At 37.9% G+C, this 15,603-nt stretch overlaps 1 protein-coding gene across 6 annotated transcripts in view; it reads right to left on the reverse strand.

Annotated features, from left to right (window-relative positions):
* FHIT (fragile histidine triad diadenosine triphosphatase) overlaps nt 1-15,603 on the reverse strand; it is a 1,522,387-nt gene that overhangs the window by 1,061,617 nt on the left and 445,167 nt on the right. For all 6 annotated transcript variants that reach the window (XM_058437111.1, XM_058437110.1, XM_058437112.1 and 3 more), the window contains one exon: nt 11,567-11,659. The gene's annotated coding sequence lies outside the window, so the exon portion shown is untranslated. The remainder of the gene's footprint in view (nt 1-11,566; nt 11,660-15,603) is intronic.

Here is a 15,603-nt window from a genome sequence, read left to right on the forward strand (position 1 = left end):
GAAGGAATAGTCCTTTAATCAAAACTGTAAAACAGAACAATTTCTGGCTGCAGTTAAAAGCAAACTGAAATATTAAGAGTAAGCGCTCCAGCCCTTTGATTCTTGCCTCTTTCCCATAAGAGCGACACTACACATTTTTTCAATTAAGCAGTTTGACAACCTGAAGAAACCCACAGTGCATGATTTAATGAGCATATACTGTGTGCATGGTAATCGGCAAGCTGACAGTTTGCTCATTTCAAACTGACAAGAGAGCACTACAGATTAGTAGAAAGGTTTCTTGGGTCTCTTTTCATTAAATAAGCTTTACAGTTGAGGACATTCCAACTGTATTGGCAAAGCTGTCACTAATGGTCCCCAGGCAACCTTAACTCTCTGTCACTCTCCAAGTCCTCAAGTCTTGACGAAGAAATTGCTTCTTAAAAAACAAAGCACAAAAACAAAATATAGATATTTAAAGTTCTCTGGATGTTGTCAGGGGCGATGTGGAGCTTTCTGAGCCATGAATCCACCGGTGATTTCACAGTACATGAATTCTAACCCAGTATGTGCTGGTTCTTCATGCAGACCACTTTATAAACTGGAATTGTTTTTAGAAATAATGCCCAAACTGTTAAATTATTCAGTAGTTTAGAAACGATTCAGTGTACTGGAAAAAACATAGGCCTTGGTGACAGAGAGATAGGGGTTGAAATTCTGACTAAAATACTTCTCTGTGGCGTTGGTCAAATTACATCATTTCTCAGGGGCTCAGTTTCCTAATTTATGAAACATGGACAATAACATCTGCTTTGTATGAAGAAGATCGTAAAAGTCTTTCGCACAGTTACTGACAACACAGGCATACTTAAATAGAGACTAGTTTACCCACAGAAATTCAGAGTATGGGGTTTTAACAAAGCTAACCATAGTCTGACTGTCCTGAGATTTCTACCATGAGCCTTTATTGGAGTTATATAAGAAGAAAAACAGTAAGCTAACATTCACTCACAAATATGATTTTATTTAATCCCATTAAGATTCTGAATTTTGGGTGTTATTACACCTGTTTTTATAAAATCTCAGAAATAAGAAAGGATCTTAGAGGTCATATGAGGAATTTCTGACATTTTGACTTTTTTGATTACAAGAATATGAAACTTCTGTTTCCCTCTTTGCTCTGCTTGTCAGAAAACTCAAGAGTGAATTCTCATGCTCAATGTATATTTGCAACTCTATTAGCAGTAGCAGTTAGCAGATTTGTTTCCTGATTTTCTATATATATGTTAGTTACCTTATTTAAAATAGTTTATAAGCTACCCTGAAGGAAGTTGAGATTTCTTAGCTAACTAGTAAGATCTATAACAAGGATCCATGTCACTCAACTCCAGGCTAGGACACCTCACATATATCATGGAAATGACATAGAAAACCCCAGCAGCAAGTGCAGTGAAGCCACAGCTTATTGCTTGGGTCCTATGCCATGAAGATGATCAAACATATTAGCTTTCTAGTTACGAGGAAAAAATACGGAAGCTTCAGGGTCCTTATTTCTAAAATAGGGATAATATATATTTCTAAGATCATTGTAAAGATTTAGAGAGAATATTTTCAAAATCAGCCAGTGTGGCATTCGATACATAGTAACATTTTAGAAGTCTGAAATGTTGACTTTAAGAAATAATTGTAGTTCTACTAATTACAAGTAAAACACAAATGCATAGACCCTTAAACATCATTTAGCAATCATTTATCCCTCCAAACTTCATGCACTGCCGTAAAATTCTTCCCCAGGCTAGATGAGGATCCATACTTGCTGTTTTTCTCTCACGTCACAGAGTACACGGCAATCTGGAAAAGTTGTCCATAAATTCCAAATTCTTAATATAAACATGTCTATTGGAAATACAGACTCTTTTTTTTTTTTTTTGAGACAGAGTCTGGCTGTGTTGCGCAGTGGAGTCATCTCGGCTCACTGCAACCTCTGCTTCCTGGAGTCCAGTGATTCTTTTGCCTCAGCCTCCCAAGCAGCAGCATGCCTGGCTAATTTTTGTATTTTTAGTAGAGATGGGGTTTCATCGTGTTGCCCAAGCTGGTCTCGAACTCCCGGCCTCAAGAAATCCATCCACCTTGGCCTCCCAAAGTGGGATTACAGGCATGAGCCACTGTGCCCAGCCAGAAGTACAGAACTTTATCAAGAATATACACATGTGACATTTCCAGGTTTAATAATTTATACTTTAGGGCACTCACAAAACTGGGCCAAAATCATGGTCTACCTCTACATGAAATACCAATCTTCCCTATGTCTCACAGCCATGACTCCACTGGTGATTTCACAGTACATGAATTCTAACCCATGAATTGACTATATCCAGAATGTAGCCAGACATACCATAAAAATGTTCATTTATCTTCAAGGGAGTCCACAAAATAGCACTGTAGTTCCTCATATGCATACCCTAACAAAAATGAGTCAGTGGTATTTCCCCAGAGAAAAACGATGCTGTGCAGTGGAAGCAGCTTTGGAAACAGATTCAGATTTGAAGGCTGGCTCTGCTATCCATTAGTTGTATGACATTGGACAACATAGTATGAACCTCTTAGAGCCACAGATTCTTCCACTGGCAAATGGAGGAAACACTTTGAACTTATATAACTATTGTAAGCAGGGGTTATGTTATGATTTAAATGTGCCCTCCAAAAATTATGTTAAAATTTAACTGCCATTGTGATGGTATTGAGAAGAGGGACCATCAAGAGGTGGGACGATTAAGAGATGATTAGGTCTTGAGAGCTCTACCTTCATAAATGGATTAACATCATTATGAAGAAAGTAGGTTTGTTATCATGAGTGAGTTATTGTAAAAATGAGTTTGGCCCTCTCATTTGCTCATTTTCATTTTCTCTTGCCCTTCTGCCTGCCTCCATGGGATGACAAGCACAAAGGCCCTCACCAGATGCCAGCACCATGCTGTTGTACTTCCCAACTTCCAGAACCATGAACCAAATAAATTTATTTTCTTTTAATAAATTGCCCAATCTCAGGTATTCTGTTATAGCAGAAATAAATGGACTAAGACAAATTATATTTAAAATGTTTAACAATTAGTATGGTAAAGGCACCAACCAGCATAGGCTTAATGCCTGTTCTGGTGCATACTAATATGAACTCTGAAGAATTATGAAGGCATCCAACTTGATCCTAGATCATGGGAGGTGCTTAAACATATACGTGCATTAAATAAAGCAAACACGTGTTGTAAAACATTATAATAAAAAACGTGGCAGCAGTTATACTGAGATCTCTATACTCTCCAATTACATTTTTTCACCTGTGTTGAGTTTTTATTCCATGATTTTATTAAATGATTGTTAGCTTAAAAGTGATGAGCCACTTGTGTCTTTCGACTCATGATTGAGATAGTCCTCAAAAAATTCTACATTTGAAAAGGCATAAAGTGATCTCACTTGGAATTTTATCAAGTCTATATTCACGTATAATCCTTATGTCTTCTTATTATAATGACACCTTCATTATGACACACTCTTCTTCTTTATCTCCGATAATATTTTTTGTCATAAAGTTTAGTTTGTCTGATATTAATATAGCCACTCTAGACTTCATATGCTGTTTCCATGGTGTATCCATTTCCATCAATTTATTTTAAACCTATCTGTGTTTTTATATTTAAAGGCTATCTCTTAAGAGAATATAGCTGTTCTTGCTTTTTTATACATTCTAATCATCTCTGCATTTTTTGGATGTTTATTTTTGTTTGTTTGGTTTCTTTGCCCACAAAATTTATTCATTTTGTCAATCATTTGAAAGTAGCTTGCATTCATAAAGCCCTTGGGCTTAGGTCTTTTTAAAAAAAATCCATTAATCTGTTTTTATTTGTCTATTTCTTCAACTTTCATTTTAGATTCAGGGGGTATATTTGCAGGTTTGTTACATGGGTATATTGCATCATGCTGAGGTTTGGGATACGAATGGTAGCATTACCCAGGTACCGAGCATAGTACCCACCATTTGGTTTTTCAACCTTTTCCCCCTCTCTTCTTCCCTGCTCTAGTAGTCCCCAGTGTCTATTGTTACCATCTTCATGTCCACAAGTACCCAAAGTTTAGTTCCTACTTATAAGTGAGAACATGTGGCATTTAGTTTTCTGTTCCTGCATTAATTTGCTAGGATAATGGTGTCTGGCTGCATCCATGTTGCTGCAAAGGACATGATTCGATTCTTTTTATTACTGCATAATATCCCATGATATACATGTACCAAATTTTCTTTATCTGATCCACCATTGATGGGCACCTAGATTGAGTCCATATCTTTGCTATTGTGAATAGTGCTGTGACAATGAACATGCAAGTACATGTGTCTTTGGTAGAATGATTTGTTTTCTTTCGGATCTATACACAGTAATGGAATTGCTGGATCAAATGGTAGTTCTTTGGGAAATCTCCAAACTGCTTTCCACAGTGGCTGAACTAATTTACATTCCCATCAACAGTGTATAAGCATTCCTGTTTCTCAGCAGCCTCACCAACATGTGTTTTTTTGTTTGTTTATTTGCTTAGTTTCGTTTTGTTTTTGTTGGGTTTTTTTTGTTTGTTTTTTTTTTTTTACTTTAGCCATTCTGACTGGTGTGAGATGGTATCTCATGGTGGTTTTGATTTGTATTTCTCTAATGATTAGTGACAATGAGCATTTTTTCATGTTTGTTGGCCATTTGTATGTCTGTCTCCCTTTGAGAAGTTTCTGTTCATGTCTTTTGCCCATTTTTTAATTGGATTGGATTTTGCTTGTTCAATCATTTAAGTTCCTTAGAGATTCCGGATATTAGACCTTTAGTGGTTGTGTAATTTGTGAATATTTTCTGTCATCCTGTAGGTTGTTTACTCTGTTGACAGTTTCTTTTGCTGTGCAGAAGCTCTTTGGTTTGATTAGTCCCACTTGTCAATTTTTGGTTTTGTTGCAATTGCTTTTGAGGACTTAGTCATAAATTCTTTCCCAAGGCTGATGTCCAGAATGGTGTTTCCTAGGTTTTCCTCTAGGAGTCTCATACTTTGAGTTCTTACATTTAAATCTCTACTCCATACAGAGTTAGCTTTGTATATGGTGAAATGTAGGGGTCCAGTTTCGTTCTTCTGTATGTGGCTAGCCAGCTACCCCAGCACCATTTATTAAATAAGGAATCCTTTCTCCATTGCTTTTGTTAACTTTGTTGAAGATCAGATGGTTGTTAAGTGTGCAGCTTTATTTCTGGGTTCTCTAGTCTGTTCCATTGGTTTCTGTGTCTGTTTTGTACCAATACTATACTGGATTGGTTACTGTAGCCTTGTAGTATAGCTTGGAGTTGGAAAATGTGTGCCTCCAGCTTTGTTCTTTTTGTTTAAGTTTGCTTTGGCTATTCAGGCTCTTTTTTGATTCCACATGTACTTTATAATAGTTTTTTCCAGTTCTGCGAAATATGGTAGGGTAGTCTTATAGGAATAGTATAAAACCTGTAGATTATTTTGGGCAGTAGGGCCACATTAATGAAATTGATTCTTCCAATCCATGAGCATGGAATGTTTTTCCATTTGTTTGTGTCATCTATGATTTCTTTTAGCAGTGTTTTGTGGTTCCCCTTGTAGATATATTTCATCTCCTTGGTTAGATGTATTCCTAAGTATTTTATATACTTCTATTTTTTTCTGGCTGTTGTAAATGGGATTTCCTTCTTGATTTGGCTCTCAGCTTGAACATTATTGGTGTACAGAAATGCGCTGATTTCTGTACATTGATTTTGTGTCCCAAAACTTTACTGAAATTGTTTCTGAGTTCTAGGAGGCTTTTGGTGGAGGCTTTGAGATTTTTAGGAATAGAATCATATTGTCTACAAAGAGAGATACTTTGATTTCTTCTTTTCCTATTTAGACGCATTTTATTTCTTTCTCTTGCCTGATTGCTCTGGCTAGCACTTGCAGTACCATGTTGAACAGGAGTAGTAAGAGTGGGTATCTTTGTCTTGTTCCAGGTCGCAAGGGTAAGTAAGGCTTTCAGTTTTTGCCCATTCAGTATGATTGGCTGTGTTTTTATCATAGATGGCTCTTATTATTTGGAGGTATGTTCTTCAGTGTCTAGTTTCTTGAAGTTTTTTTATCATGAAGGGACGTTGGATTATAGCAAAAGCTTTTTCTACGTCTATTGAGATGATTCTAAGGCTTTCTAAAAATCCTATTTATGTGGTGAATCACATTTTTATTTGCATATGTTGAACCAAATTTGCATCCCAGAATGAAGCCTACTTGATCATGGTAAATTAACTTTTTGATGTGCTGTTGAATTTGGTTTGCTAGTATTTTGTTGAGGATTTTTGCCTCTATGTTCATCAGGGATACTGGCCTGTTGATTTCTTTTTTTGCATTGTGTCTTTGTCAGGTTTGTTATCAGGGTGACGCATAGAATGAGTTTGGGAGGAGTTGCTCCTCTTTAATTTTTTGGAATCGTTCAGTAGAATTGTACCGGCTCTTCTTTGTACATCAGGTAGAATTTTGCTATGACACCTCTACATTTTAATTAGTGATTAGTCCATTGACATTTAGTCTGATTACTGATATGGTTGCATTTAGAGCTGCGAGTTTATTATTCATTTTCTGTTTGCTCCTCTACTTCTTGTTTTTCTTTTTCTTCCGTCTGCAATCTTTGGACCATTTTTTTTTAAATTTGGGATTCTATTTTATCTTTGGATTTTCAGTGGTTTTTCTAGGAATTAAAACATATATTCTTGATCTTACACAGTCTACTTAGATTTAATTTTACACTATCTCATATAAAATTGGAAAACTTTGCAACTGTATAAATCCACCTCCATTCTTTATGCTATAAAGTCACATGGACTACATCTGTACATATTACGTTATAAACACCACAAGACAATGTTATAATTTTTGCTTTAACAGGTCCTGTGTAGTTAAAGATCTTATCATGAAAAAACAGTCTTTTATATTTACAATTTCCAATATTTTTTCATTCCTTCTTAAAGACTTAAGATTCCATCTGGTGTTATCTCACTTTAGCCTGAACAATCTTTCCTTTAGCATTTCTGTGGTGCAGGTCTGCTGATAATAAATGCTCTTAGTTTCCATTTATCTGAAAATGTCCTTAATTTGCCTTTACTCACAAAGGATATTTTCGCTACACATAGAATTCTGGATTAACAGTTTTTTGCTTTTTTTTTTCCCCCTCGTTTGTACTTTAAAAATATCATTTCACTTTTTCTGGCCTTTATAAATTCTGATGAGAAGTCAGTGTTCATTTAAAGCATTGTTCCACCAAAGATACTGTGCCATTTTTCTCTGGCTACTATCAAGATTCTCTCTTTATTGTTGGTCCTCACCAGTTGGAATATGAGTACCTATGCACAGTTTTCTTCAAATGTATCCCATTTGGGGTTCACTGCATTTCTTGATCTATGCAGTTATGTATTTCACCAAATTTGAAAATTTGTGCCCGTTATTTCTTCAAATTTTTTTTCTGTTTCATTTTCTTTCTCTTCTCCTTCTGAGACTCCAATTACATGTGAGCTAGACATTTTAATTTCTGTCACACAGGTCTCTGAGTCTCTGTTTATTTTTTCTATTCAGTTGTTTTAAGTCTTTTTTTCTGTCTGTTCTTCCAAAAGAAAATAGATTCCAAAAGATAGATTTCTATGGATCTATCTTTAAGTTCATTAACACTTTCCTTTGTTACCTCCAGTTGCTATAAGTATACTCAATGAGTTTTTATTTCAAATACTGTATTTTTCAGTTTCAGGATTTCTATTTGTTTGTTTTTTTTTTTTTTTTTTGCAGTTTCTGTTTACTACCTTCTTATTCATCATGAGTTTATTTTCCTATTATTTGTGGAGCATGGTTATAATAGCCACTTTAAAATCTTTGTTAATTACCACATCTGGCTCATCTTGGAATTGGTCTCAGAAAATTGCTTTTTGTCTTCAGAATGAGTCACATTTTATTGGGTTTTCATATGACGTGTAATTTGGGGTTGTATGATATGCAAGTATTCATGTTATTGTATGAAGAGTTTCAATCCTGTTATAGTTTTCTGAAGGGTATTATTTGTTTTAGCAGGCAATTAGTTATACTCAAATTTAAAACTATCTCTTGGGTAGCAGCTCAAATCTCAGTTCAGTTCTTTTATCTTTGTGATAATTTGTGTCTGCTCCATCAAGAATATACACATGACATATACCTCAGAATTACATGACGTGATCTCACTTGGAATTTTATCAAGTGCATATTAATCTACAATTCTTAACATCTTCTTAATATAATGATTTACTATCATGAAGTGCTCATCTTTGGTAACTCTTTTTGTCTGAAAGTTTAGTTTGTCTCATATTAATAAATTCAAGGGTCAACCAGAAATTTGGGTAGTGTTTATATACAGATTTGGGAGCTTCCCCTCTCTGCCTCTCTTCTTTCCAAGATTCTAAATTCATTTTCCTGTGGCTATGATTGCCCTGAACCCTGTTCTTTGGGTCTTCAAACCAAAAACACTGTGAGTTTTCTATTGGAGGATGGCCACCCAAAGTGACATTAATTTTAGCCTGTTCTCACTCTAAAAGTTGTAAAATGGGAAACTCACTCTGTACCGATCTGTGCTTCCAAGTTTTGAATTTCAGCTCCCCTCCAGAATCTGTCTGCTTATTTTTATTCTCTAGCGCTTCCAGGTAATTCCTTTTTTCCTTTTTTCTTTTTTTGGTCTTTTGGTACTTTATAGTTGATATCTGTGAGAATTTCAGGTCCAGTAGAACTTACTTAGCCATATTGGAAATGGAAACAAGTAAAAACATTTAGGAAACATTCCTTTGCATTCCTAACACCTCTCCTCAAAATACTTAACCTCGGTCCATTCCCTCATTTAGTGACATTTGAGTTTAGTTTTAATTAGAAATAGAAGCCAGGCTCAGGGCTTCCTTGATCATCTGGCCAAGTGCATGAGAAGACTTGGAATGAAAACACAGCATAAAGTTAAATGATAGAATGATGGAACATCAATCAATTCTAGCTATTAGACTGGTGGCATTTAATCTCAAAGCAATGAGGCTTATACGGAATCATGACTACCAGTGATTATCTACATGGTACTTTGCCATGTTATTTTACCTTATTTCTTTGGTCTCAGATATCTCTAAATCCTGCCTCATTGAAAACTGCAATAGATAATATCCCACGAGAAACAGAATACTGAAAATCCTAAAATGCCAACCCAGAGTTGGTAATTGCACAATTCCTTCTAATCATAATCATTATGGCTTCCACTTCTTGAAAGCTTCTGTATACCAGCCACTTTGCTAACCACTTTACATAAATTGTCAGTTAATCCTTCACAACTATTCTTTGAGCAGTTCCCATAACTAGCTTCATTTTACGGAGGAAGTAACCAAAGTTCCGAGACGTTGAGTTCACTAAGAGCACACAGCAAACAGTAGAACTCTGAGTCAGTCTTTGTAAAGAGAAGAAATAGCAAAGGGGCTTTGGAGATACCAGGCACATACTTTTTACTATTAGGAGAGAAAATAGAAGTCTTTCTAGGAGTAAGTAGGGTTTCTAAAACTTAAATAGTCTACAGTTCTTTTTATCAGTAATTATTGATATTAAAATGCCACCCTTCCAGAAACAATATATTTTATATTGACAGCTTTTATGTTTAAAAAGAACCTTCTAGCCAGGTGTGATGGCTCACACCTGTAATCCCTGCACTTTGGGAGGCTGAGGTGGGTGGATCACTTGAGGTCAGGGGTTCAAGACCAGCCTGGCCAACATGGCAAAACCCCATCTCTACTAAAAATACAAAAATTAGGTGGGCCTGGTGGCGGGCGCTTGTAATCCCAGCTACTTGGGAGGCTGAGACACAAAAATTGCTTAAACCCAGGAGGTAGAGGTTGCAGTTAGCTGAGATCGCACCACTGTACTCCAGCCTGGGTGACAGAGAGAGACTCCATCTCAAAAAAGAAAGCCCTCCTTCAGGGCTTAAAACGCTAACCCAAACAATAACGAAAGGATCAAATAATTATATGTAAAGGCTCATATGAAAAGGCACATAATACCAGTGCTCCCTTTCACCTCATTTCATGTACTGCCTTTAAACTTTGTTTTCCAGGTAAACCATCTAAACAGGCAGGTGACCTGCCAGAGAAAAATCTGGCACATTAGGAAGTAAAGATGCCTGCCTCATCCCTCGAGAAGATGCAGCAATGTCTCACAGTTCTACAACTCTAGGGGCAATCCTGCCCAACTTTGCAATTTTGCATAAACCATGGGTTTCAAGTGACTGTGGAATGAGAGGGAAAGGGAAGGTGGCACAAAGGATAAGCTGGCTGACATTGTAAAGTGGATACAGGAAACTGGGACTTAACTGGAAGCAGGAAAAGGAGTATAGTATCTTTGTGTTCTGGCACATAGGATGATTCAATATACGTATTTATTATTCATGTTAAATTGTCTGAGACCCGGGAATGAGACAGATTGTTAAAAGAGTAAAGATGAGATGAGGTGACAGAAAAGGAGAGGAGTAAATATGAGTCCTAGGGAGGGTTACACGAGCACAGTCCCCTGACGACATGCTAGAGATTACCAGATTAGTGCATCGCTCCTACTTTCTTGCCATTATTATTATTATCATGGGTTTTTTTGTGGCAGCGTCTCACTCTGTTGCCCAGGCTGGAGTGCAATGGCACGATCTTAGCTCACTGCAACCTCCATCTCCCGGGTGAGTAGCTAGGATTACAGACACCTGCCACCACGTCCGGCTAATTTTTGTATTTTTGGTAGAGATGGGGTTTCGCCATGTTGGCCAGGCTGGTCTCAAACTCCTGACCTCAAGTGATCCACCCACCTCGGTCTCCCAAAGTGCTGGGATTAGAGGCCCTTTGCTGCTATTTTTAAAAATACATATTCGACATATCCGGTGAAATCATTCAAAGATGCATACAGATAAGTGATTATTTTACTCTTAACGTAAAGCCTCTTTGTAAGACCTACCCTTCACTGTCTGTCCCAGCATATGCCCTAGGACGTCCTCTGACCACGAATAGTACCATGCCACTGAAGGAGATCTGCTTCAACAGAGCCTTCTCCAGCTGCTCCTAACTTCATTTCCATTCCACTAGCATTCTCCAAGTCATGCAAAACATAACAACTTGACTTTGTAACTGTTTAACCTTACTTTTTACACATAAAAATTATTAAATATGTGTAACTGCTGGGGGGAGGATAATATAATGGCATGTCAGTCAGGTAACGGGTAAGCTACATTTCATGGAAAAGAAGGGGAATGCTTTCTTCAGAAAGTGAAGTCATCATTCTTTTATTTAACTGACATAATATTTATACCCCAATTTTTAAAATGGCAGCTACAAATAGAAGTCGAAAGAGGGTAAATTCTCCAAGGGAATCTAGCCCTGAAATTTTACCATTTTAAGAGTTCTATTTTACATGTACATAGGAACATTACTACTATTATAAGGATACTCATAGCAGGTCAATTATTTCAAACGCTTTGAAAAAAAAAATCAAAATTAAGTAAACCTACCTTTCAGAAGACTGCTACCTCTTCGGAGTCCTCAGTGGCAGGATGCACAGAGCTTTTCTAGAGGGTCTAAGCAGGCAGGTATTCCTAGGATACCTACACCAAGGACAAGAAATTCAGATGATTATTTCAGCAGTGATTCAGATGGCTCTAGGGTACAATTTCATTAGGAACGTTCACCATGAACACTGAGCATTGCCACACGGGTATTGCTGAAAGGGCAGAATGAAGGTACATACGTGATTTTTGCAGGCATTGTCATTAGTCTGTACACGGGAGACTGTGACTCAGAAGGGTATAAGCAGTTCACACACGATCACACAAGAAAAGGGGCAGAACCGTGCCTTAATTATTCATTTCTGATTCCTAGTCCAGGGTTGTTTCAGCCATATCATTTGATCCTCCTCAAGAACTGGAAAGTCCTGGCGCTGGGGCTTTCCATTTTGCAAAAAGATGAGGCTGACCCGTGAGTCTGGTGGGAAGAGTCTTTCTCCGGTTTTCTGGTGGTCTATGCCAAGTCATCTGTCTGAAGCATCCCGTGTGGGCCAGTTTACTCACTTTCCCTTGGAACTCTGGTGTCCACAGAATCTGAAGGAATCTCAGAGCAAAGGAACATGGGTTTTTTTGGTCCCACTGGCCTGAGTTTGAATCCTAGTAATGTGTTTACTGCTTCTGGGTCCTTCACTGAGCCTCACTTTCCATCTCTATCAAACGGGTATAATAATATTTGAAGGGTACATTTATGAAGAGGATTTTTTTTTTCTAAATAAGAATAAAGTATCAAGCACAGTTTCTGGCACATGTTAGATGCTACGGCAAAGTGAAAGCCCCGTGACCCACCTTACTTGCAGGAATAACCCCAAAGTGGACAAGTGACAGGGAGGCTATTGAGACCTTGCTGCTCATAAACCACTCAATGACAATGCACTAATCCCCCAACTGGCTGGTTCCTCACTGCTCTGACCTCTACCTCTGGGTTTCCTTCATGTACACTTCTTTGAAATAAAAATATCATAAACACCAATTCATTTCCTAGGATCTCATTTAGAGGTAATTGTTTCCTTTTTTAATCTAATAATCTTGGTCTACATCATGTTACATGGTCAGCTCAATGTAGTAATTGAAAGCAGATGATCATTCATTTAACAAGTATTTATTGAGATTCTACTAAGGTGTCAGGCACTATTCTCTATAGCAGTGAACATAATAGTCCAAGATTGGGCCATCATGCTGCCTACCTTCTAGTAGAGGAGACAAACAAACAAAATACATATGTAAAATACATGATTGGTTAAATAGTTCTAAGGACTCTGGAGAAACACAAAGTAGGAAGGGAGATGGTGAGTACTATGGGTTGAATTCTGTTCCCCCAACCCCTCCCCATCAGGAAAAAAGATATGTTGAAGTCCTAACCCTCAGTACTTGGAATGTGACTTTATTTGTTAATAGGATTGATACAGATATAATTATTTAAGTTAAGATGAAGTCATACTGGAGTTCGGTGGGCAGGCCTCTCATCTAATATGGTTGGATATAAGAGGATGACCACGTGAAGACACAGAGACACAGGGGAGAAGGAATGCCATGTGAGAACAAAGGCAGAGATTGGACTTATGTAGCTGCAAGCCAAGGATTGCCAGCAAATCACCAGAAGTTAGGAAGAGGCAAAGAAAGATTCCCCTGCAGATTTCAGAGGGAGCATGGCCCTGGTAACACTTTGATTTCAGACTTGTAGCCTCCAGAACTATGAGACAATAAATTTCAGTTGTTTTAAGCCACTCAGTATGTGGTACTTAGTTACTGCCACCCTAGGAAATCAATACAGTGTGTTTGGGGAGATTGTTGCATTTTTGAGCAAGGAGATCAGGAAAGATCTCACTGAAAAGGTAATGTCTCAGGGAAGATTTGAGGTGTAGGAGACAGCCATGATGATGGCTCTGGGTGAAGAAATTCTAGGCAGAGGGAACAGAAAGTACAAACGTCCCAGGCAGGTGCATGTTTGTATGTTAGAACAGCAGGGAGGCCAGTGTGGCTGGAATAGCCAGGGGAGAGCAGCAGGAAACCAGGTCAGAGTGATGACAAGGAGCTGGAGGGTGCTGAACCTTATGGGCCACTCTAAGAACTCAGGCTTTTACTTGGAGCAAGGTGGGAAGCCATTGCCTAATTCTGAGCAGAGGTGAACCAAGATCTGACTTACATTTTAATAAGCTCTCTCTGGCTATTTGGTAAGAATAAACTGAAGAACAAAGCCACTTAGGAGGCTCCTGCAGTTATCCTGGTGAATAAAGGTGCTAGCCAGGTAGCACACAGGATAGTGAAAACTGGTCAGTCCTATGCAAAATATTTTGAAAGCAGATCCAAAAGGATTTGCAATAGATTGCAGGTAGAGATATGCCTGACTTCTTGATAGTACATAGAATTAAATTAGAAACCATAACAACTTATCTGTACTGATCATCTGAATAAATTATCTTCTCAAATGTCAGACCAGCCAAAGAAATTAGCAACATGTTTAACAGACAGGGAATAAGTAACCAGAATATATAAGGAACTCCTAAAATCAACAAAAAGAAAAAGGCAAACAAATAAATATCTTTTTAAATAGTGATTCAAAGAAGGAAAAATGGACCACGTACATAAGAAAAGCAGCTCAACCTCACTGATATGGTTTGGCTGTGTCCCCACCCAAGTCTCACCTTGAATTGTAACTCACACAATTCCCATGTGTCATGGGAGGAACCTGGTGGGAGGTAATTGAATCATGGGAGTGGGTCTTTCCCATGCTGTTCTCATGAGAGTGAATAAGTCTCAAGAGATCTGATGTTTTAAAAAAATGGGAATCTCTCTGCACAAGCTCTCTATTTGTCTGCTGCCATCCATGTAAGATGTGACTTGCTCCTCCTTGCCTTCAGCCAGGATTGTGAGGCCACCCCAGCTACATGGAACTGTAAGTCCATTAAAATTCTTTCTGTTGTAAATTGCCCAGTCTCCATTATGTCTTTATCAGCAGCAAGAAAACCGACTAATACTCTCACTAAACATGAGGAAAATGCAAATGAAAATAATGGGATTCTACTTTATTTCTATCAGACTAGTTAATATGAAAAAGACTGACACAATTCAGTGGTGTCCAAGATACGAGAAAAAATAGCATATTATTCTAGTTTACTTCCAGCGGAGTCATGAATTGGTATATTATTCTATTGAGCAATTTTACTGTATTATCAAAAGTGACACTACACATATGCCATGGCATAGTGACTCTTCTTGGGGGGTATACCAGGGCTAAGAAACATACATATAAGGGGACATATACTAAAATAATTATTGCAGCACCTTTTTCAGTATAACAAAACTTGGAAATGACCTAAAAGTCACCCTTAAAGGCAAATCAATAAATAAAATATGCTATATTTATATGATTAAAGGATATATGGCTGTTAAAAAGAATAGATTGGTTTTATAGGCATCAGTATGGATGTCTCATAAATGTCATGGGCAGAAAAGCAACACAAAGGAAAATGTTAAATATACAAACACAATAGTATGTATTCATTGTAGGTCAGGGTCCCCAACCCCCAGGCGGTAGACCAGTACCAGTCTGTGGCCCGTTAGGAACCAGGCTACACAGCAGGAGGTGAGTGGTGGGCAAGCGAGCATTACCGCCTGAGCTCCACCTCCTGTCAGATCAGCGGGGACATTAGGTTCTCATAGGAGCAGGAACCCTATTGTGAACTGTGCATGCAAGGGATGTAGGCTGTCTGCTCCTTATGAGGAGACCCTAATGCCCAATGATCTGAGGTGGAACAGTTTCTTCCCAAAACCATACCCCCCACTCCCCATCCATGGAAAAATTATCTTCCACAAAACCAGTCCCTGGTGCCAAAAAGTTGGGGACTGCTGCTGTGGATACACATATATGTATGTAAAAGTATAAACAATGGACTAGTCAAATACATTCCAAATTTATGGTAGGGAATTTTAGGCAGGTGTACAGGCAGCAAAGAAAGTGGAGGGTGGAGGGAAGGACAGGACATTAT

The sequence above is a fragment of the Hylobates moloch genome, unplaced genomic scaffold, assembly GCF_009828535.3.
Source record: "Hylobates moloch isolate HMO894 unplaced genomic scaffold, HMol_V3 SCAFFOLD_4, whole genome shotgun sequence".
In the NCBI taxonomy this organism is placed as follows: Eukaryota; Metazoa; Chordata; class Mammalia; order Primates; family Hylobatidae; genus Hylobates; species Hylobates moloch.